At 33.5% G+C, this 24571-nt stretch overlaps 1 protein-coding gene and 1 long non-coding RNA gene across 2 annotated transcripts in view; one reads left to right on the top strand and one right to left on the bottom strand.

Annotated features, from left to right (window-relative positions):
* LOC150108671 (receptor-type tyrosine-protein phosphatase kappa-like) overlaps positions 1-24571 on the top strand; it is a 381085-nt gene that overhangs the window by 310156 nt on the left and 46358 nt on the right. The gene's annotated exons all lie outside the window — the stretch shown is intronic.
* The window catches only part of LOC150108669 (uncharacterized), a 114957-nt gene continuing 96121 nt past the window's right edge, over positions 5736-24571 (bottom strand). The window contains exons 2-4 of the long non-coding RNA XR_016548139.1: positions 12984-13095; positions 11759-11941; positions 5736-6013 (exon numbers count right to left, since the gene is read on the bottom strand). This is a non-coding gene — a long non-coding RNA (uncharacterized LOC150108669). The remainder of the gene's footprint in view (positions 6014-11758; positions 11942-12983; positions 13096-24571) is intronic.

Below are 24571 nucleotides of genomic sequence, written 5' to 3'. Positions count from 1 at the left end.
CTGGTATGAACCGTTGTAGTATGAATAATCGAAAACACATGGAAGTGAAGCCAGCTCATGCCATACTTCACGGAGCCAGTGAAGTATGGCATGAGTTATTCGCTTTCTAACATCATTTGGAGTTACTCTCCCAAGACGGTCTTATCTCAGAAACATCTGAGAATGGTTTCTCATCAGATTTGCCACAATAAGGCCACTCACAGCGGACGTTACTTCCATCTCCTCACTATCTCTCACAAAAAATAGAAATCATTTACACTCTTAAAGAAAAGTTAGGAATGACACTTCTAATTAACCAACTTGTACTCAATGGATATTTCAAGAAATATATCGAAAATATTATTCTCCAATCCTACTCCTCCGCCAAATCTTAACATGTTCTACAGAGACTCGGTTTCAATCCCTTATATTGGCATTCTTTCAATCAAAATCCCTACTCTCTTTAAACCTCATTATATAGTAGCTTTCGAACCTATTCTCACCATACGCAGACTCTTTCACTCTCCCAAGACAATCCCTTCAACAAACGTTCAGAAGCTTATAGAATTCCTTGTTCCTGTAATCTTTTTCTTTTTGCCTACATAACTCAAATTTGTTAAAGTTTCGAGTTGAAAAAAAAAAAATCATCTTTTCAATGTGGCTCATAACAGGGAACAAAGATCAGACTTAGCTTATAATTCTTCCCACTCACATCATGACACAATTGAATAAGGCCTCTATGTCTTATATCTTAGAAGAACGCTTTTTTTCTCGTAGTTCACTACTGTTAGTTTTTTATGTGGTATGCTGAACAAAAATCATGAACTTATCCTGAGTAACATGCGGAAGTCTAATTAGATCTCTTCATACTCTTGATTTTAACCATCTCCAAACAATGGCAGATAAAGACATCCATGTTTGGTAGTACGAATGGCGCAAACAGAAGAGATAGACCATACAGAGAATGGATAGACGACATAAAGGAATGGAACAGGTTTACAAAAACTGCGACACTGTGCACTGGACAAAGAAATGTGAAAAAAGATTTTGAAGGAGGTATCGGACACCAACGGGCAGGTACCCATGGTTCATAGATATTTTCTTTCTATAGAAAGGTTTTTCACCATAATAACTTCATTCGTTTCATAATAAGTTTGTCATATTAGCTTAAAAGAGGTATCGGACTTAGTTCGGAATTAATGTAAAAGCAATATTAGTAAACCGCTTAATTATTATTTTACGAAAAAATTCACTTTCTGAAATGATACACATATCGGCTACTGAATTAGAACCTTTTATTTAATACACTGATGGACTTCCTTTAGTCCGAATTACAGTACATATGCAGTTTGGTATACATTTCACAAGTTGTTGGATTGCATCTGCGTCTACAAAATACCAGGATTTCGCCTACAGTGCCTTAACTGGCTGAGATTTGACGGAACAGGACTTTGCTCTCGAATTTGTTTTTCTAATATGTTCTCTAAATTGTCGATGGGATTCAGATTCTGGCTTTGTTTTGTCCAGAGAAGGTAGTGGAAGTCGTTGTCATGCTCGCTGAATCATTGCTAAACAGTTCTTGTGCGATGGACAGTAGCATTGTCGTCCATGAAACAGCCGTCACCTGCTGGATAAAAAGTTCAGGATCGGCAACAATGTCCAGATATTCTTTGGAGGACATCTGACCTTCCAACAATATCTAGGAGACCCGTTCCGTATAAACAGAACATGTCCAACACCATGACACCACCTCCAGAACTTTGAGTTGTGTTTACGAGGCAAGCTGGGTTCGTTGCTTCATGCGGTTCCTGTCAAACTCTCTGCCTACTTGGTACAGAACAAGGTGAACCAAGTTCTGTTTGTTCCTGACAGACTGTCTTAGGATGCCTCTTAGACAAGCAATGTGAGTTATTTTTTTCACTCATTAAACACCCTGGATATCTCATCTTTCGAGAAACCAGCTAGTTATTCTATTTTCAAAATCGTGGCTCCAGCCAGACGGACACCTGCAATAAGCTTTTTATCGAACTCCGAAAGATCCTTTGTTTTTTTCCGTTGTGATCAACGCTATTGACCAGCAGCATTCTTAAATAGTTCCGTCGACACATGGTGATGCACTTGACCAAGTATTTTGCATATACGCTGTGTAAGTGACGTTTATACATCTGTATAAAAGTTTTTAATTCAGTGGTCGGTATGTGCAATATTCTATAGAACATTGGTATCTTAGACTAAGGTTTAGATAATCCTGCACTGAAATCTTGCGCTGAAAATCGGACATGGAACGTGTTTTCCAGCCTCCGATAAGCAGGCTGATGATCTTATATCTGGCAATATAATTCAAAATGTGCTTAATAGGCAATCGCTAACATATAAAGGAAGTACATAACAGATAAATTCCTCACATTTTCTGTATTTTCGAATCTGTAGGTAATTATTGATGTAATTTATTTACATGAGCTTGTGTAATAACTTACAAATCCATTTCCTTATTCAAAGGTCTTCACGTACTGTATAATTAAAAAGAACTAGAGATAGGCTAAGTTTTTTAATATGTGTGTGTGAGGGGGGGGATGTATGCACTCATCCACTTGTATAATATTTTCATAACATGCATCCGTGTATGTTAAGGAAGTTTTTTTAATCTTACATCATATTTGTAATTTCGTTCTATGATATGAAAAAAACTCACAAGCGAACCTCATCTTTTTTCTTCTAAATGTCCTCATTTTATTAAGAGTTGGTCGTTTACTTGATTTATCGTTCAATAAAAGAACGCGAACAATAGATTGACGATCTTAAGCAGAGATTTTATATTCATCTAAATACACAAAACGTGAATATCCAAGCACTTTATTGCTTGAGAATTTTTATTAAATAATCTATTTTTAAACATGAAATCGCTGTTAGCGTTGCCGATTGTATGATGTTTCAGGCACAATTAAGTGGCGTGTATTGTTTCGTGATATGTTTACATCCATCCAGCAAAATTATTAACGAAAAATGAAGCACGTCCACAATTAAAATGGATTAAAAAATGCTGTTCGCAGACCTGAATTTCCGAATGAAGAGCGTCTTTGCTTTCCCAGGTTATGGGAAAATCTAGTATGAAATGGATGTCTGCAAATGTTTTAGCTGATAGATGATTTCTATCACCCGGTGTAGTGTCCTGCCTGGTTACTCAAGTGGTGGACAACCTGCTCAATGGCTGGGGGTTCAAATTCCTCCTTGGATGTTTGTGATTGACTTTAAGTGTGAGACAGTTATACTGCTACCCTGCTTATTGGAGTCTTGAAGTTATTTTTTATTTTAAAAAATTCATTTTTGTTCTCTAGGGAAAGATTTCTGGATTACGTAAAAAATAAAGAAAGAAAAACACACACAAAAATAAAAAAATAATAAAAATGATTAAAAAAATTCTGAGCTGATCACAGCACTAATTTATAACATTTCGTGGGGAGAAAAACATAAAATAAACACACAATAATCATATTACAAAGAATCATTAAGATGAAAATACCACATTCTGCAACTTCCATTTCAGGTAGAATATGTTTAAAGAAAAGAAAATTTTCCGCTTTTACATTCAACAAAAGTATTGGATTGAACACGAATAGAAAAAAAATGTTGAATTCAATTTATCAAAAATAAATTAAGTATATCTTTAATAAAGTAGAAACATTACTCTTTTTTCCAGGAGGAGGAGGGATTTTCATATCACCCCACAGAAAACTAATCTCTAGATTGAATCCTTCAGTATTTCTATCAGATCTGGCAAACAGCTATTTCTTACATTACTTAGCATGCTCTGAGATGTTTAACACAATCGAGTTAAAGTGAAGAGAAGTTGTAATGAACAGAGCAGGAAATCAAATACACTTGTATATGAGTTATTCAAGATTTCGATACATTTCCAGCAACATTATAATAACAGAAGCAACAATAACAAATAAAAACGATAGACACTAGTATAAAATATCATCTAAGTAAATGCTCCTGAATTGTAAACACCTTTCTCAATACTTGATTCATTTTTACGTATTATATGTGTTTATGATACAAAGTAACTAAAATTATTCAAGAATAGAACAATAAAGTGTTTTCAAACAAAAGTTTATCACGAGATATTTCAGTCCAGCATATTTAACAAAAGATAATGAAATAAATAATGAGATAAATATTTCTTCAGGTTTCGGTTAGGAAAGCACTGACTGCTATTAGTAACAGCTTCCCTTTTTATCCTAAGCTGATTCAAAATTTTCTGAAGAATTTAATTGCAGCAAAGACAGTAAATTTCTAGATAAACTGCTATGCAGAGCGCTACCTTTATAATAACCCCCATTATTATATTTCACATAAAAGCAAAATAAGTGAAACTATAGTTACCAAAGTAAATAAATACAACTCATCACAGAAAGCAGCCTACTATAAAAAAATTGAAAACTTTGATGGATGAAAATGAAAAATCCTCTGCTTTCAAACTTCATACATTCTCTTTTCTCATGTAATACTGGTATAAAGCACTTTTTTAAAAAAAATCGCATTACAATAAGCAACATATGTCATATATTTATATGTATTTTAAGAAAAGTATGAACGTATCGCTTAAGGATAACATAACTTTTAGACAACTAAGAAATAAATCAATGTCTCTAGTATTTTTTAACCTTTTGCATTCTAAACATATTTCTCTCATATATTATAGTTGGACCACAAAGCTTTCATTCTAAGGTTCCTGTTTCTTTTCTTCTTTAAATCATCGTTAAAAGTAAGTTGAATTATGCCGTAATTCTAGACTTCCATTTCTATTTTCCAGAGAAGCCACTATTATCTCGATTTTTCCGATAAAGGCCAAACCACCGATAAATGAGAATTTAATGCATACAAATTTTATCAAAATCTCTGAAGTAACAGCAGTTCCTCTAAGTCTTATCCGTTATTTAATTTCATTTATTTTTAGGCAAAAAGCAATCATATTTTACATACATAAAACTTCGCTTGCCAGTTCGTTAATGATATTTTAACTGACTAATGCTTGATTTAATTAGTTTTACACCAAAGACACATTTGATTTATGGCGAAGTTTCAGCATCAAATACATATCCAGAAATAACGTCAATTTCACATTTTTTTTTTATTCATCTTAAAAATCTATTACAAAATATATGTTAAATATAATACACTCGATTTGATGTGGAAAAATGGTATCGCAAAATTAAGTTTTATTACAATGATTATTTAATAGCTTATAGAAATCCACTATTTATTATATCAGTATATTAGATTATTAGTCATTATCAGTTAATTTTTATTATTACATTTATCAATTCGTTTTTGCCTGATACGTGAAGGTTTTGTAAAAACTAAAATTATATAGTAGAAATAATTTAAGCAATTGAGATTAACCGCCGTATCACAAGATTAAGTTTCTGTAAAACAAATTTACTTGGCACAGATAGACTATTAAGGTTAAGACATAAGCAGAAAATAACAAAATAATGATGACAGAGCTTGCTATCAGCATACTTGATGTTATACAATATAGTAGATTCAATATAATTTGAAATAAAGGTAGTCTAAGATAGAATAACAACGTTTTCTTAGAATAGAATCTATGATATAAAAAGATCTGAATGAACAGCATTGCTTTTAATTTGAATTTCGTTTTAGTATTATTGTTTTATTTTAGTATTTTGTTGTCCATAAATGATGATAATATTAAGTTTACTGACATCATAATAATTAACTTTTTTATTAATAAAACTTCAACAATTATAAATTCTGGTCATATCCCAAATCTTGAGAATTTGGATTTCCTAATTCTTTCATAATCTTTAGCTTGGTTTTGCTGTCGAAAAGTTCTTAAAAAACTATTTTGTTCAGAAGACAGTGGTTAAGTGTAAGCAATGTTCTCTTTCACTGATTTCTTCGCTCTAAATTCGAAAGTTAGTTAAGACACTTTTAAACAGTTCTGTGGTCTTCAAAAATATGTTATAAGCATCCTAAAATGCTCAGTGTCACTATCATATAAAACCTATAAAATCAAAAAATAAAATAAACATAAAACATAAAAACATTAAAAAAAAAAGATTAGCATCATAATCATTCCATTTTTTTTCACATTGAGATTTATGGTTAATAATTTGGTTTTAGATTAATTTCGAAGCTAAAGAAGTAGGTAGAAATTTTGGGAATGACGAGCGTGCTGTTACCTTTACGATCTTCCATGAATATACTAATATTTTCTCTAATAAAGATCGGATGACTATTTTGCTATAAATTTAGTACTCGATTCACCCGAACAAGTCAGATGGCCACATTCTCGCTCTGTCTGCAATGCAGTTAAAAGTTGTGGAAACTAATTAAATGTTCCAACTGCTCAACATACTATATTCTCAGGCCATAAAATTTTATAGTTCAAGAGACGTACTTTAACAGTCTGCAGATTTAGAGCAGACACTTAACATCGTCTTCATGTATAGAAGTGCTCCCTTGAGAAGTAGCCGATTCGTATACTTTAAAGTACTGAGGGAAAGCCGTCATTTAATGAGCTGAACGCGTTTGGACATCCAGATGTTGAGAAAGTCTTTCAGGACAAGAAAAAATGATTTGTTTCGTCGTGACGTCATTTACTTATGAATTGGTTTTGGGCCCTTTTTTTCCATAACATTCCCTACCTTCAAATTCAATCTCACCGATTAGCATCACTTTCGGCAGTTAATTTCAAAATTGTTTGTGAAACTATTGTTTCATGCAATTACAGGAACTACCTGTTTGTTTGTTTGTTTATTTTTTCGTTTTCCTCCCAATAGTAACCCTACCAGGAGGTAATTTATTCCTACATGCTCCATTGCATACAATGCATATATAACATGTAGCTTCCAAGTACTGATTAACGTTCACATTTCCAATTTTTGTATCAGTATTCATATTTACATTTCCAGTTTTGTATTAATATTCAGATTTGCATTTATATTTTACATCTATATGTACATATTCCGAAATAATATACATATATTTATATACATATATAATTATATATTATATATATATATAGTAAATATACATATATTTATACTATATAATTCATACAATATCAGTAATTTATGTTACTTTACAACGACTGGTAGTTGATGTTATTGGCAAATTTAATTAGTTCTGAGTAATACTTTTCGATAAGTCTCTGTTTTGAGACTGGCCACTTGTCTCCAGAAGTGATGACGTGTTGCATTAGGGGCATCCGTATGGAGTCTAGTAGCTGGCAGTCGTAAAGTATGTGGTCAACAGTCTGTTGAAGTGGTGAACTTCAAATACATGATGGTGATTCCAGGATATGGAATCTGTGTAAGCAGTGTCTTAGTTTTCCATGTCCGTTAGTAGGGTGGTTAAACCTGAAGAAATGGCGTGTTTTTTCAGCCGGAATCTGCTTCTGATGCTAGGAAAGATTCTTTTGTTGTTGGTCCGTTTTTTGATGTTTTCCATTCTTCTTCCCACAAGTCTAGGCTTCTTTCTTCTGCAAGTGTTTTATAGCAGATTTCGAGTACTTTTGGTAACTTGTTTCTAGCCGTTTCTTTAGCAAACTGATCCGCTCTCTCGTTTCCTGCAACCCCAGTATGCGCGTTCACCCAGCAGAACTTGATTTCCCATCCCGATAGAGTGAGATTCCAAACCAGCTTTCTTCTCTGTTTCTTGTATTAACGCTATATGGTTGTTCTGTTTTTTTTATGCCATATATAGTGCTTCTACTGTTACTGTAAATTGTTGCTGTCTTTTGATGAAAGGTGTTGACTTCTAATTCCTGGAGATATATAAGTGATTGAACTATAGCAAGTTGTTCTGCTTGGTTGTTGGAACAGAGAGGATGCAGTATACTGCAGCGTTCTTGTATAATGGACTGCCTTTATATGCAACGAAAGAAAAGCCAACATTCCCTCCAGTTTTGCTTCCGTCAGTGTATATATGGAATTAGTCACTTTCAGAGCTTTTCTTCTCCTTAATATTTGTTTTCTTTGCTGGGTGAAGCCACTTACTGTAGTGAAGTGGACGTTCGTAGCAATTTGGATCAATGTTATAATTTTCGTTATATCTTCCGGAAGTGACTTCGTATATTACAGATAATTCTTGTATTTTCTAGCAGATCGGTGTAAAAGCTGCATAACGCAAGCTGTCTCGAAAGATACTGTCCTGTATCCTTTAATTGCACGTAGTATGGCTATAAGACGTTGAATTCTATTTAGCTTTTCTCTATTTTTCTTTGATTCTAGTGAATGTTTCCAGGTATGTGCAGCATAAGATATTAATGGTAGTATAGCTCCGGTATATATTGCTTTCAGCGCTCGTTGGCCTAATCCCCACTTAATCCTTGTCGACTTTGCTAAAAGGTTTACAATTTGTCATACAGCAACATATTATATGTGCTTGTTGAAGGTAAATCTTTCATCTATTATTACCCCTAGGTATTTTAGCTCACTGGCTACCTCGAGAACTTCTCCGTTTAGGAAGACTCTAACACGTTGTTTTGATTTTTTACGTGAGATATGAAGCAATTTAGACTTGCTGCTATTGAATGTAACTTTCTTCTCGTGCCCACTCTGCAATTTTAAAGAGTTCTTCGTTGGCCGTGACTTCTAGATGTAAGCCGTCGCTTCCCCGAATCATTATCATCGCATCATCGGCGAAAGCTATGACTTTTGTTTCAGTATTGAAAGGAAGTCTTAATAGCGAGTCTTACTGGATGTTCCAGAGGCTTGGTCCACAGCAGGAGCCTTGAGGGCAGCCTCGTTTGACTTTTTTCGTTACAGCTGTGGTTTTTAATAGCTTGGTTGCTCTTCTGTCTATAAAATAATTTTTTGTAAGATCGAGTAAGTTTTTTGGACATTTTAAATCTCTTAATTGATTGATTATGGCTGGCCACCACGCAGCATCGAAAGCTCCTTGTACGTTGAGTGAGATCACTGTCTTCTGTGAACTCTTTTATCTACATAATTGTGTCTAGTGTGCTGGATTGAGATCTAAATGCGTATTGATTGCTGCTTAATAGGTTTCTTGAGTAGACATAGTGCATTATTCGGTTTATCAGAATTTTTTCTAGCACCTTACTAACAAAGTTTATGAGACTGGTCGGCCTGTATTTGCTCATTTTGCCGGATGTTTCTTTTCCTGGTTTTATTATAGGTATAATTTTAGAACGTTTCCATTTTAAAGGAAATCGCCCTCTTTTTAGGCATTCGTTGTAAACTGTTGTTATGAATTCGGCGAATTCGAAAAAACGCTCTTAGTATCGCTAGTTATTTCGTCCTCTCCAAGAGTTTTACTTGGATCCATTGATCTTAATACTGACTCGATTTCTTTAGTTGTAAAAAGTCGTCGTTAGACGTATTTATGTCTGTTTTCATTCTTTGTCTGTAAGTTTTGTGGATTTCTTCGTCTGTTGATTCATCGTCATCGGGAATAAACTTGTTGATCATAATAGCTGCAATTTCTGCTAAGTTTTTAGTGTAGGTACCGTCTGTTTTCTTGATGGTTGATAATATAGCTGTTGAGTTATTCTTGCTTGCTGCTAAATATATATGCAATTCTAAGGATTCGATACGGTTGAAACAGTTCAGAATTTTATTTCATGATTCTGTTTTTGTTTGTAATTTTGGACTGAGAGCTGTATTTGGCTTTATAGTAGTTCGGTCTTCTGCTCTCTCTTAAATCTTGGTTATTGCATGTTCTTTGATATTGTCGTCTGAGTGCGTTAACACGTTTTCTTAGGACTGTTAATTCTGCGTTCCACCAAGGTACCGATTTTCTTCCTTCGATGTTTAGCTTCTTTGATGTTCTGAGTTGTTTGGTCGCTGGATTTTTTCAGACCTGATGAAAGCACATAAGCAAGGAAGTCTATATCGGCTTGTTCTGATGCCCAGATGGTCAGATTCTTGTCTCAGCTGAGCTGTTGTTTGCTGATCCCATTAAAGTGATGTTCTGAGATTAGGCATGAAAACTCGGTTTTTAATACTTTAGCAAATATCTCTAGATTGGTTTAATTGGTGAAGTGCTTGATGTTAATGCGGTGGTTTGTGTTGATTATTCCGTTTATATTTTTGTTACTGATATTAAAACTTAATATGCGATGATCAGAACAGCTTTCCTCTTCTTCGCATTTCCATTCAGAAACCTGGGGTAAAATATCGTTGTTTGCCAGTGTCAGATCAATGAAGCTATTTTCAAATGATGGAGTGTTACTGTCGTCGTTTAGTATGTGTAGGGAGTTTGATGCTATGAACTCTTTCAAATTTTTACCTCTATTGTTTGTGATCTTGTTAAACCATAAAACCGAATGGGCGTTGCTATCTATTCCCATAATTAAGCCGTGGTTGATGGTAAAATCCACGATGTTGCCCATTTTCTCTAAGTCATATTTTATGTCAGCATGATAGTTTAGACACATACTTGCAACAAAAGTTTAATTCCTCTGTACTTAATTTCAATAAATGCTGAGTCCTCGTTGCTGTGCTGAGAAATTAATATTGCTTCGACTTCAGGGTTGACTACGAGTATTGCAACTCTCTTTCTTTCAGATCCTTTGGAAAATATTTTAAAATTACTTGGAAAGCCGCATATTTTGTTGTTGATGTTGTAGGGTTCTTGTATTAATGCCAGTCCTATATTTTTTTCTATTTGTGAGTTCTCTTAAGTTATTTACAGCAATGATAGAGCGTTGAAGATTTATTTGAAGGGGAAGTAGTGCTGTTTCTACAAGCTTTATTATTGCTTTCCATAATCTGTGTTTTGAATTTTGAGCTGTTTGTAGTAGCTGTATGTCGGGCAGTCTTTGCTTAATGCCATATGTTTGCAGTCGTTTTTTGTTTTTGGAATGCTTGCTGTGATTTTAGCAATTTATGCAATTCATCTCGGACTTATTTTGTAGGCACTCGCTGAATTTATGTTCTTTAGAGCAGAACAGACAGGTGGTTTTTCCCCTGCAGTCTTCCAAATTTTCCATAGGATTTTAACACCGGTTTTCAGCAGTTTGGTCCTCACCGTTGGATTGACTTCTATAATCGGGTTTCTTTTGTTCGTTTTTTTTTTATTTGTCATGATATATTTCTGTGTCACCTTTGTGTCGCCAATGAAGAGTTTTTCGTTCTGCATGCGAATTGAGTCAATTGCGTTGTTCGTATCAATTTTACTGGGAATATCATATATTATCAGCTTTGGAAGATGTTTCTTCTTACTGGGATTGGCTACTAATGTGTCTTTGCATTCCTTAGATATTTCGTTATGTAGAGAGTCTATATCGGTCTTTTCTTTGGATTCAATTAGCACTCCTCCGTTATTAATACTTTTCATTTTTGTGATTCCGATTTTTATTATTCTTGGGTCTATTTTTTCTTTTAGAAGATTTTTGATTTCTTCTCTGTTTAGTTGAGCTATCGGTTTGACTATTAATTTATAGCAAGGATTGTTTTCGGATTCGTCTTTGTTTTTAGCGTTGTTTTAACAACCTGGTAGTTTGTAGTAGTCTGTTGTTCTATCAATGCTTTAGTTGCATTTTTCATTTTATTAAATATCTGTGTTAGTTCGCTCACGGCAGTTAATATGTCCTTTTTTTTTTAAATCATTTCTTAGATTGCCGCTTACTTCGGCAACGTTACGCAATAGATCTAGGGCTTTTTCGAACTCTAATTCGTCCCCTGCCGCCATCTTAATGTTACTTAAAAGTGTGTGTGTTATAGCTTTCCTATTGAACTGTACGCTTTCTAAGATACAAAGTTTAAGTTAGTGTACTTACAGTTTTCTGCTTGTTCCTAGAAGTGATGCTTCCATTGAATTAAGCTTCAGAGGGTTGTTTCTTGTGTCCTTTATACCTCCCAGTGGCAGCAGTTGGGGGGTGTTAGCCCTTACTGTAGCAGCTAATCCTATTATGATCGGTTTGAGATAGCTGAACAATAGATAGTCTGACCACAGTAGTATTCTGTTCAAAAAGATGGAATAAAATTTCAGTCATACGTGCTTAGAGGTATGAAACTATAGAGTAAATTACTCACTGTTAGATAGAACACTACACGCTATCAGTTGATACTAGATACATCCAGTTTTTCTGTTCGATGCCATACAAAATCAAGGACATGCCTGAAATCGCAGGAGCGATTTCAGGCATGTCCGTTCGCGTTCGAGCTTGTGCGACTCTTCCTCTGTGTGTGTGTGTGTGTGAGGGGGGGGGGGTGCGTGCGCATCGAAAGTAAATTTTTAATAAACGAAAACGGAAGCATTCTTAATGTATTTTAACCCTGGTTCTTAAATGACGCAAACAACCAGCAAGAGTTCTTAATTATATACTGTATTTCAATAAAATTTATGAAACAAGAATTCAATGTACAGTTCGGAATATACAGATATTTCCATATGTTCCATTTATGAACTACTAGCAAAATTTATCCGATGTTACTCATGTCCTTAACTCGTTTATTTTATTTTATTATTTTGAAAACAAAAATAACTAATATGATCGTTCATTTAAATTGCTTTTTTAATTCATCCCTTTAAGGAGAAAAATAAATTTACATTAATAAAAAGAATTAGAGATCCAAACATCGGAAATGCTCTTGGACATTGGAAATGCTCTTCCACAGTGTGTCAATAAATGATTGTCAACAAATTCTTGGGTTTCTAATGAAACCCAAGAGTTTGCACTTTAGAACTGAGAGATCTTAGGGGAAAGAGGTAAATGTTTATGTTGCTTAAAGTTATTATTACTGTATGATTGGAAGCGGTGTGAGCTGAGGACTAACAAATTCTGTAATCTGTATTTGTTGGTCCTTAGCTCGTGCCGCTTTAGAGTACCATGATGACAAACTGTCATCGAATTCTCTCTTTTAAAAACCTACATTGAGAATTTCGTTACATCGTTACACAAGCAGATATTTTTCAAACATAAAAATAAGTGAATTTTGTTTTGGAATGTTAATTTAGGCAGTAAATAAACCTTAATATATAGTCCATTTTTATTATCCAACCTTCTTTCTTGTTCTTCTTCTTGGTAGGATTCTTCTTTCCTCCCATACAACAAATCCATATTCTAGAACAGGGTTTCTCAAACGTTTTCTACGACGGAACACTTCACAAATCCTGAAATGTTCACGGAACACCTTGGTTATTTTGTAATGTATTAATTAATAATTACATGGTAATTTAGCTTATTTTATTGTTAATTAATAATTGATAATTAAGTAATAATGGTTGATAATTAATTATTAAGTAATAATTAATTAACCATCAATTAAACCATCGTTAAATTAATTTGTGCTGATTTTCATTGACATATCCCATTCTGTTCACCAAAAATTTATAGTGTTATTATAAGTACTTAAGAGTGAATCCAGACACTTTTTCTCCTGTGTGCTGGTTTTGTAGGGTAGGTAAATATAAATAAAATAAATGAGTAAATCTAAGCGTTAAGAAAAAACAATTATTTATTGTCAAATGTTAATTAGTAAAAGCAAAACACATAAAATAGTAAAACACGTATATTGCAAATTAAGTTCTAAATGACTCCGATGTTTTTGGATCTTTGAATTACAAATTCTTTTGATATCAGGCACAATATTAGAAAATTGAATTTTCATATTTGGTGTAGCGTCGAATCTGTTCCTGTACTTTGATTTGGTTGCAGCATAATATGAAAATCATGTCTCGTATAAATATGTCGTTGTAAAAGGAAGTAAAACAAAAACATCTAGTTTTGACAAGCTGGGGTATTCTTCTGTTAAATTTGTCCAGAAATCATTTAGTGGCAGTTCTTGTATTTTTGTTTTAAATCAGAGTCACTAATTAAGTCAATTAGATTTTCATAGTCACTTGCGCTCAAGCCTGCTGGCTTAGCTGTCACTGTAAATGGATTCAGAGCCCAGGAATTGTCCTCACTAGATTTTGGAAAATATTGCAAAAGGGTTGATTGCAAGTCATGCAAGTGTTCTAAAATTACGTTAGATACTTCTTCATTTACTTTAGAATTTATTTCAGTCAAAAATTCATGCAAGGTGGGAAAACAATCGAAATTATTCTGTTCAACTGTAGAAATCCAGAATTGCAACCTCCTATCAAAAGATGCAATTTTATCTCTTGTATTAAAAATTGTAATATTCTTTCCTTGTAATGATAAGTTAATTTCATTGCGCTTTGTAAAAATATCTGCGAGATACGCAAGACTCATCAACCATGAAGAATTTCTTAATAATTCAATAAAATTTTGTCCTAAATTATGTGACATCAAACCATTAAAACACTACGAAGTTCAAGAAGCCTCAATAATGCTTTTCCTCTGAATAGCAATCTCACTTCAGTATGTAATAAATGTGCGCTATGTGCATTACCCATTTCATCGCACAAAATTTTAAATAATCTGGATTGAAGTGGTCAAGATTTTACATAGTTGGTCATTTTTACGGCTTCATCCAAAATAGTTTTTAAATATGTAGGAATTCTTTTTGTTACTAGTGCTTGTCTATTCAAAACACAATGACTTTTGGTGGCTCTTGTAACTACTTGCAGGATGCGTGTTACAACTCCCTTCATCTTTGCTACCATTGCTCGAGCACCATCTGTACAAATATCAATACATTTCTCCCAACTGATTTCCTGTTTTGTAATATAATTATTAATGCAGTTGAATATGTCTTCTCATGTAGTTTTTTCTTGTAGATATTCGCACATGAGTAAATCTTCTTCAATACTTTTATCAAATATGTAACGAACAAACACCAGTAATACAGCGAGTCCTGCAACATCTGTAGATTCATCCATTTGCAATGAATATTCACTGCAAAGTCTAAGTCGATGAATTAGCTCTTTTTCTATGTCAGCAGAAAGCTCTTTGATGCGGCATGAAACAGTATCATTTGATAATTGTACTGCATCTATTTTTTAGCAACCTGCTCGTTTAACATGCATGATACAGTGTCTTTCACACAAGGCTTAATGAGCGTCTCACCAATTGTATGAGCTTCACCGTGAACTGCAATGCGGTAATCACTCGAAAAGACGCCTCTGTTGCATTTTCAGTTGTAGCAATTGTAGCCATTTGAAGTCTAGCGAGTCACGTCGTCTCTTAAAAAAATGTATATTTTTTCCTTTGTAATCAGTGTGTTTCGTTTCTAAATGCCTAAGAAGTTTAGCTGAAGCCAAAGAACTGTTTACTAGTATTTTATTACATAAAACACACATTGCATCAGGAGCATGTGTATTGCCAATACACGTAAATCCAAATTTAAATAACTTTCATGGTACTTTCATTTTGGTCTGTTCTTAGATGACTCTTGTTCTTTAATATTAGCTTTTGAAGAAACCACAGTTTGCAATTCCATATCTTCTCCAATCATACGAGTATATGTGTCAGCAGAAGTACTTGCTCCTCCTTGTGTTAAAATTTCTGTCTTTAAATAAGAATCCATGGGTATTTTTCAATAATATTCAAATTCCAATATTTGTCAGAGCTATAATAAAAACAAATAGAATTGTGTTGTAAAGGTAACTTTAGTATGAAAAACAATAAGATTATAAATAAGAAATGTCGAATAATATAAAAGTAAATGAATAATGCAAAAGAGTAAAAAAGACTGCAACATGCAAAAGTAAATATGCATTGTAACAATACTTGTAAGAAAAGTACGAAACCGTATCAAATAATGTAAAAGCAATTGTAATAAGAATAATTTGATAAAATGTTCAGTAACAAAAATTAAACAGTTCGAAAAAATCAGATATTAATTATAAAATTAGTTAAAAGAGTAAGAATTATTTTTTAAAAGTCGCCTCGCCTACTCCCTATATACGGGAATAAAAAGGCGTTAACTGATTTTTTTTTTTTCCCGAGGACCGGGTACCAACAAATTTACTAGTAAATACCTTTCCAAATTTTTTTAAAGTTCATACATTAACATAAGTATTAATAATTAATTATGGCATAATCATAAAGAGTATTAGTACACTTATGTATACGGTGTGGCATGTTAACAAATATAAATTACATTTAAATTAGTTATCAATCACTGGACTAATGAAATCTTGCAGCATGTCGTAGTTTCTTCAGGCAAACATCATTAAATTAATTTGTGCTGATTTTCATTGGCATATCCCATTCTGATCACCAGATATATTTATAATATTATTATAAGTACTTACAAGTGAATGCAGACTTTTTCTCCTGTGTGCTGGTAGTTTTCCCCTCCTTTTGTACATCCTGGAGATCTTTGTAGGTTTGAGGTGGATGACTCACTATCTGTTCCGTCACAAACACCTTCAATAAGAGATTTCTTAATACCAAAATTAAACAAAGCGCCTTGTCTCTTATTCATATTAGATTTTAACTCTGTATTCCTATTACTTTTAAAAAAATTACTGCACTCCGGTTTCAGAACAAGCACTTACACACTGCAATACGAACTTGCGAAGAAAGTATTCAGTAGTAATAGATTTGAGAACCGGATACAGACTACCTTGATCTTCAATTTCAGTGGAAAATATTTCTTTATACTTCCTTGCTGATTGGTCACTGACATTTGCAACGCAGATGTTATTTCGTTCAGTTTTGAGAACACTCCGCCCATTGTTGTAATCGGCTTGCAGGCAATTTTTATGATCGGTCATAAACGGCGGTATTCTGTTTCCCGATTGTTGAAAGATTTCAATGTGTGAAAAATTAACGATAATTCATGAATATTTCCATGTTTAAATATATGCCGCTTGGTCACTGACATTTGCTACACAGATGTCATATCCTTCAGTTTTGAGAACAGAGGACATGATACGAAACGATACACAGATGTTATTAGGTGTTCTGGCTCTGAGCTTTTCGACATATTCACGAATATTATTCTCCTCAGAATATTTTTACTATAAAATATTTATTCATGAAAAATGCTTAGAAAACTAAAATGACAAATTCCAGAACTTTTCGCGGAACACAGTTTGAGAAACCCCTGTTCTAGAATATTAATTTTCATAGGAGACTTCGCTTACTGTGTTCTAAATATTATTTTTATATAATGATGTTAGGAAATATCTCGGAAGTCGAAGAGGAAGTATTCGGATTTTAATAAGAATGTGTGATTGTTATTTTTCAAATATATGAAGTATACGCAAGTCCCTTGAGAGTCTAATACAGAAAAATGAGTTGGATTTATTTAAAAATATATTTATTTACTATCGATATATTTATCTGCCTATGGGAGAAAAAGAATTGGAAAATACTCAGAAAATCTGTCTCTTTCTTCTCTCTCTGAAGTTCAGCCCAGCGAAGTGCGTGGGAGAAACCGAGTGTGCTTTTATAAAACATAAAATTTCCTTGATTGGATTTTCCACTTGAATCCTTCTATTCAGCGAATAATGAAAAACAAGCACATTATGCTCTTGCTTCCGATCTATATGATACTTGTGTTGTTGAATGCCCCTTCCTTATAAAATATTGAATAAGTTTTACATTTGAATAGTTGTTTGGTTGGATTGATTGTTTAGATTATGTCAGAGCAACTGAGGGAATGTGACGAGTGTATTATGTCTGTAAACTGTGTCTATTTTATGTCTGGTTTGTCTGTTTTTCAACGCGTAAGAAAACTCCGAGATTCTGGAAACGAAAACTTTTGTACTCCTTTTGAGACTGGCTAACTCACCACTAAAACTTACAAATGTTCTATTGTGTGCAAAAGCAGGAAATGGATCCTAGTTCAGTTAAAGAGCATCATCACCGAGTATGGACTCCGTAATTTTCAGTATAACGTGCAACAGTATCATTGATGCAACATGCTTTAAAATGCTAACAGAAATTTGATAGATATTTGTATAAGATCTAGCGCTGTTCTCAAACTATGAATTAAGCTACCCTTCCCTTCCATCACAGATATTATTTTCATCACCTCTAGTCCAATCTCATTTAAGGATAGCGCATTCTGACAGAAATTATTTAATTTGCTATTTTTTTTTACTTCTGATTTGTTGTGAGAGTTTTGTTGTTTATAATTTCGACTTAATAAGTTTCCTTCATGGCTAAATTATTTATCAGGACTGTTGAAAAGTAAAAAGAAGAAAGAAAAAAAGTATAAATCTTAACTGCTCTTACAATTATTATTTTACCAATGATATCATCATCATCACGAACCATGGGTTCACAGCCCGTTGATGTCCGATACCTGCTTCACTATCTTCTTCCACCTTTCTTTGTCCAGTGCACAGTGTCGCAGTTTTTGTACACCCATTCCACAGCAGTCTTTTATATCGTCTATTCATTTTCTGTCTACCTCTTCTGTTTAACCATCCAAAATACCAAACATAAATGTCTTTATCTTCCGGTCCTCCTCATTCTACAGATGTGTCCAAATAATTGCAGCTTCCTTTTTATAATCTTCTGCATTAGATTTTGTTTTGGTTGTATCTTCTGATAGAGCTCTTCATTGGTGATTTTCTGTACCCATCCTATTCTTAGAATCTTCCTGTAACAAGTTCTTTCAAATGCCAAAATTCTTTTTCTTGATCCCTTATGTATTACCCATGTTTCAGATCCATATAGTATACCGCTGAAGATACATGTTTCCAGTACTCTTAGTTTTGTTTGCAGGCTGATCACTTTACTTTTCCAGATGTCATCTATGGCCTTCAAATTTGTTTTTCCCTTTGCAATCCTGATCTATATTTCTTTTTTACAGTCCAAGTCATATGTCAGTTTACTTCTCAAATATGTAAATTGTTCTACATTTTCTATATCAGTTCCATCACCTGTATCTTTTGTTTCATGTTCTCACCAAATACTATTGTCTTTGTTTTTTCCAAGTTCATAACAAGTCCAAATCTCTTCCCTTCCTCATTTAACAGTTTCAGTGTTTTTTTGTATTTCTCTTTCGTCTTCTTCAATAATAACAATGTCATCTGCAATTCTCAGATTGTTTATTATCATTCCGTGTACAGATATTCCTTTGGCACTTCCTTCAGTTTGTCCGTTGCTCTTTCTAAATGTGCGATGAAAATGCTTGGTGATATTGGGTCTCCCTGTCTAGTACTTCTGCTTGTTTTAAACCATTTCCCCAAATCATCACCTATTCTAACTGCTGCAAACTGCATTCTGATAAACATCTTTTAATATAGCTATTAGTTTTTTTATCAATTCCATAGGATTCCAGAACTGCTAATGTCACTTTCTGGTCAACACTGTCAAATGCTTTCTGAAAATCAACAAAGCAAGTATATATGTTTTTGTTTTTTCTGCTAGTTTTCTCTGTTATTAACCTCATTGTCAAAATCTGTTGAATTGTAGTTTTATCCATCCTAAATCCTGCTTGCTCGTCTGCAAGGTATGCTTTCAATTGTGTTCTCAATCTTTTTGTCAATATGATCATCATCACTTTACCAAGGTGATTTATCAAGGCAATTCTTCTATAATTTTTACATTCTGGCTTATTTCCTTTCTTGTATAATGTTACTAATATTGATTTCACCCACTCCTCTGGCATTTCCCTTCTTTCCATACCATATTACATAGTTGGTGCATTTCTGTAACCATACTTTCACTACCATATTTAATCATTTCTCCAGTAATGTTATCGTTACCAGGACTCTTGTTATGTTTTAGCCGTCCTATTGCTTTTTCTACCTCTCTTCTTAAAATGTCCATATCATGCTCATTACCTGGTGGTGATATTTGCTTCAATTCTTCAGTCAGTTTCCCAACGCTATCTGAATCTAGTTTTATTTCATATAACTCACTACATTATCTTGTCTACAGCTGTACAATTCTTTCTTTATTCATCAATACTTTGCCTTTTTCATCTTTAATTGTGGTCTGTTTTGGTTACCACTTTCTATTAATGGTTCTGATCATTTTGTATACCTCCCTTGTTTTATGCTCTCCATAGTACTGTTCTATATTGTTGCATTTGCTTCTAACCATTTCATCTTATCCAATTCTGACTGCTTTTTTCACCTCATTACACTTTCTTCTATATTGCTCTTCTATTTGTTCTGATGTATCCCTTCTTATCTTCTTATCAGACGATAGCTGTTGAATATTCAGTATTCGAACCATTTTTGTCATTCCCATCCATGAGAAAGTTGGAACTATTTCATACATTTTTAAAACTGTCGGTTCCTAAACGTTAGTTAATCCGGGAGCTTTGCTATAGCAATCAAGCATGTCCCTTTTCAAGATACTCCATCAGTAACCACACTGGGCTATTAAAATCGTCTCCTACCTTAAAGATCTTCATAAACTTCCATGTCACAGTATTATTCGAATGAATCCCACTTTGGCATTGATATCTGTGAAATGCCATTAAAATATTATTTCATTTCATTTTTTTAATATTCTAATAATAATGAATCGGGGGGTTTTAAGATGTTTGCAGTAATAAAAGACAAAACAAGACAAAAATATGAACAAAAAAAGTTTGAACTCAATTTAAATGTTTTTAAATTAAAGTCAAAATATCCCAATCATTTGTTCCGTAAAAATTTATATATAATTTGTCCATATTTTTATTACAAATGTTCTTTGATTATTTAAAATAGAGAGTCTTCGAAACTCAATAGACATGGATGCAATTTGTTTGAAAGACCTGTGATCGAATCGAATCGAATCGATTTGACCGGTCTCCTATGGTAGCAGAGTTTCCCCCCCCCCTAAACAATCAAGTACCGTATTTTACCCTCCCCCACCATCAAAAAAAATCACCAAACCAATCAGAAAATACACCTTCAATAGTCGGCAACCACGTGGATAGAATTAGCCAGGACCTGTCCATTGCATGCCAATGGACAGACTACCTCTAAAAAAAGTGAAGTGCTTGAGGCATTCTTTATACAAGGGAAAGAGAAGCTTTCCATTGCTAATATCATTTTAGTAATTCTTTCCAACTACAATTAGTTTATAATAATGACAGAATATACTTTAAAAAAGTATTTCCCTAAGGTACTTTGTTAACCGTTTGACTACATTAAATGTTATTTTTCCCCCTCGAACATTCATGATGAACAGGCTTATTATAGCGGAGAATATAATTCATTCACAATAAGGAATTTTTAATTAAACTTATAGTAAAACATTTTACTTATTTAAAAAGTATTTTCTATATGCCTCTGATTAAATTACATATTTATTTAATTGTGTTTTTGTTTTAAGTTTATATCTACCAATATGCAGGACAATTTCACATCCCATCATAAAGTTCACAGGCTTATTCAAAGTGCCAGAATTGACGAAAAGGTTCCTATAAACATGTATCCGGAAGTCTTGCATTCCAAGTAAGAGGCTTTGTAGTTGTAGCCTGAACGCTCTTACAACATATAAATCAGATTGCAATTTGCGTCAGTGTTTCTGTCAGTCATACGATGATGTTTTGTAATCGAGAGTTAGTTCATGTTTACTAAATTCTTATGACATGCACCTCTTATAACATGCACGTTTTATTATGGACACCGCAACGGAAATACAAATGAAGATCGTCGGCTTCATCAAGAGTCTTTCTCTAGGATCTCCCTATTCCTTCCTCTCGAAAATTCGCTCGTCTTCATCATCGCCTTTTTGAGCGTGGCACAGTTTCTGCACCACAAAACAAAGCGGGGAGGGAGATAAAGAATCGTGAGGGTATCAGAAACTGAGGAAGACATACTGAATCTAGTAAAACAGAGGACTGCAGTGAAGAGGCAGTTGTGTAGAAAGTCTTACATGAAAGTATTGGTGGCACTTTGAACCAGATCAATCAAGATTAAGATCAAGGAAAGATAAGGATTCTTGACGTCATGAGTATGGAATGTTTGGTTCCCTGGGGGCCACATCTGTCTCTGACGTTACGTTGTGTGTTTTGGTTCTTGTATGAAATTCTTGGTAATGGTTCGCATATGGAATTGTGGGTGATGGTTAGAGATAAGATAGAGTATGGAATCTTGGAATTTCCCTGGTGACACATCCATCAATGACGTTACATTGTGTCTTTGTTTCGAATGTGGAATTGTGTGCAAAGGTTCAAGTATGGAATTCTGGGTGATGATTAGAATATGGAATTCTGACAAAATTGACATGTTGATAAGATAAAAATAATTAGATAAGCGATGTTACATTGTGTCATTGGTTCAGAGTGTGGAATTGTGGGTAATGGTCAGAGCGTGGAATCCTCAGTAATAATTAGAGTATGGAACAAAATTGCGATGTTAATAAGATAAGAATTAGATAAGTGACATCATGTTGTGTCTTTAGTTCAAGTATGGACTTCTAGGTAATGGTCAGAGCCTGGAATTCTGGGATGTGTCGGTATTTGTCAGTGAGATCAGCTTTTTGTGTGCATGTGGCCTTATGGGTAATGACTAGAGATTGGAATTTTGGGAGGATATTTGGTCAAGTGATGAGGTCTTTGGCTCGATTGTAGAACTATGGGAACAATATTTGTCAATAGATAGCAGTAGACATTTTCTAAAATAATTAACCACTGGATATCAGTAGTACCCCCTCAAACACACATACACACAAACATTTTTTTTCTTTCAATTTTTTCTTGTCGTTGTAGTTAGACATTTTCTAAAATAATTAACTACTGGATATCATTGGTGTCCCACTCAAACACACACACATTTTTTATCTTTCACTGATGGTTAGAGATAAGATAGAGTATGGAATCTTATCTCTAAGATTCCATACTCTATCTTATTAGACATTTTCTAAAATAATTAACAACTGGATATCAGTAGTACCCCCTCAAACACACATACACACAAACATTTTTTTTCTTTCAATTTTTTCTTGTCGTTGTAGTTAGACATTTTCTAAAATAATTAACTACTGGATATCATTGGTGTCCCACTCAAACACACACACACACACACATTTTTTATCTTTCACGTTCACATTTTCTAAAATAATTAATTATTGGAATCGCAGTTTTACTGCTTCCACATCATGTTTAAGATCTTAAAAACTTCATTACTTTTCTAATTAAATGTTAATTTTGTTTTACAGATTCAAAGCAGAATAAATATTCTAAAATATAGTGAACACATCAATAATACCCTAATTGTTCATTTAAGTTTACAATTACACATTTATTTGGCTGAAATATTATTCAGAATGAAAAATTCAAACATGCAAAAATTCAAACCTAGAAATATTTTGCAAGATTTTTCTCTCTTGCTATTTTCCTGAAGAAAGAAAAATTTTGAGTTCACTCATTTTTTTTCTTTACAGGATACACAAAACAGTACAGCACAACACATACATAAACAAGATAATCTGTGGTCGGAAAGAATGAATTGCAGTAAATAAACTGAAAATGCAGTTGAAATCTTGTTTCTTATAGGTTTCTGCCCATTTCCTTAATCTTGCAACGTTCGTACTGTGGCTCATGGCTCTTTTCATGGTTGTGAATGTTCTCTACTTAATGACGTCATGGAAAGTAAAGTAAAGTCACCACTATCCCCTTCCGTTAATTTCACACTATAGTGTGACAGATTGCACTACGTTTAGTAATTTGCACTCATAGTTTTTTTTTCATTCATAACTAAACAGAAATTAAGACTTCAAACTTAACAAGTGTCTGAAAGTATGGTTACCATATTTCTTGAAAACAATATGCGACATCAATGTCGATCATAAAAAATATTGTAAAGAAAAATAAAATATTTACCTTCAAATAAATATTTATCCATTATAATTGTACCATTCATATTTTCAGTTCATAGAAATTCGAGCAATTCACATCTGAATTCCCTTTTATTTGAAGGAGACGTTTAGTGTTTTCAGTTAAAAGTCAGATTCGATCAGTAGACCAAACATTGTTCATCAGAGAAAAAACTCTTTCAACTGTTGCTGTTGATCACATCAAGCAAGAAATTCATCAGCTTTTCAAAGTTTTGACATTCACACCCATATTGTTTTCATCATTTGGAATGCTGCAACCTGAAAATTCGCATCGCTCGATGCAGGCTTTTGATATGCTTCTATATTTTTTGCGATGATTACTTGTTTTTCTTTATTTTACTTTGAAATCTTACAGTAGTATTTTTATAACTGAAACCTCAGCAAAGAGATCGCCTATTTCAACAACTGATTTTTTGGAAGTAGAGATATATATGGAATTAGCAAATTCTGAGGATGCATCAACATCTGGCCACTAAAGCTCAAAATCCCAACTTCATCATCTAAAAGTAAAATAGAGAGAGAACATACACAACCATGGGAAAACAGCCATGAGCCACAGTGTGAATGTTGCAAGATTCAGGAAATGGATAACAAGAATCAACTGCATTTTCAATTTATTTACTGCAATTCGTTCTATCAGGCCACAGGTCATCATGTTTGTGTGTGTTTGCTGTACCGTACTGTACTGTACTGTGTTGTGTATCCTGCAAAATAAAAAAAAATGAGTGAATCCAAAACCCTTTCAAATTTTTCTTTCTTCAGAAAATTAGCAAAAGAGATAAATCTTGTGAAATATTTCTAGGTAATTAGATGTTTGAATTTTTCATTGTGAATATACTTGTAAATAATATTTCAGTCAAATAAATGCATAATTTTAAACTTAAATGAAAAATTAAGGTGTCATTGATGTGTTCTCCATATTTAAGAATATTTATT

Source organism: Typopeltis vanoorti, chromosome 3 (genome assembly GCF_054136105.1).
Source record: "Typopeltis vanoorti isolate ZY-2024b chromosome 3, IOZ_Tvanoo_1.0, whole genome shotgun sequence".
Classification (NCBI taxonomy): domain Eukaryota; kingdom Metazoa; phylum Arthropoda; class Arachnida; order Uropygi; family Thelyphonidae; genus Typopeltis; species Typopeltis vanoorti.
The sequence above is the reverse complement of the archived record's forward strand: the minus strand, read 5'-3'. Positions and strand labels throughout refer to the sequence as shown.